Source organism: Sciurus carolinensis, chromosome 15 (assembly GCF_902686445.1).
Source record: "Sciurus carolinensis chromosome 15, mSciCar1.2, whole genome shotgun sequence".
Lineage (NCBI taxonomy): Eukaryota > Metazoa > Chordata > Mammalia > Rodentia > Sciuridae > Sciurus > Sciurus carolinensis.
This window is the reverse complement of record NC_062227.1, coordinates 61,177,743-61,178,525: the sequence shown is the minus strand read 5'-3', so window position 1 is coordinate 61,178,525 and position 783 is coordinate 61,177,743. Positions and strand designations below refer to the sequence as shown.

The 783-nt window shown below is 38.2% G+C and overlaps 1 non-coding gene across 1 annotated transcript; it reads right to left on the bottom strand.

The window, feature by feature from the left end:
* Window positions 1-241: 241 nt before the first annotated feature.
* Window positions 242-315, bottom strand: Trnav-uac (transfer RNA valine (anticodon UAC)). Its single transcript has one exon. It is a non-coding gene; the product is annotated as a tRNA-Val (tRNA).
* Between the last annotated feature and the right edge of the window lie 468 nt (window positions 316-783).

The window sequence follows — 783 nt, the reverse complement described above, 5'->3', positions numbered from 1 at the left end:
TTGGTGTTCGGAACTCTGTGCTACTGCCATCTAATGGAAAAGGTCAGGGATGTTGCCGAACATACTGTAAGGGACTGGATATCCCCCCCACTACAATTATTCAACCCAAAATGTCACTTGGTCCAAGTTTGGGACCCTAGTAGTATCTGTACCACCTTGCTCCCAACTACCCGCTTCACATTAGGCTCTCCAGTTGTAATGAATAATCGACCTTCAGTTAGCTTTTTTTTTTTTTTTTTTTTTGCAGTACTGGGGATTGAACCCAGGGCCTTGTGCTTGTAAGGCAAGCACTCTACCAACTGAGCTATATCCCCAGCCCTCATTAGCTTTTAATTATAAATTGGAGTTTATTTTAAGTTTTGTTGTGTTATAAATAAGATTTTAGAAAATGAAGACTAAGAAAGGAAAAGCAAATATTTAGTTTCTTTAACCATGGGAATTTACATTCTTTGTCTAAAAAACAGGTATTTTGACTTGCAAAGATATTTAAGAAAAATATCTGCTCTTTTATGGAGCGTGTGAGTTGCCCCTAGGGTGAAAGCCTAATGACTCAGAACTAATTTAAAAGGTTAAGAAGCCCAAACCAGAAAACACAGAAAGGCTTTGGGTGATGGGAAGCAAACTATAATTACGCTATGCTGGCCGTTGGACAATGTGCATGTCGTGGAGCATTTACTTAATAACTTTCATCCAAGGGTCTCACATCCTTGGCATAAAAACTTCAATTGTCATAAAGAAAACCTCTCTTTTGATATCACATTGCAATTTCAAACTTTCTCTGTG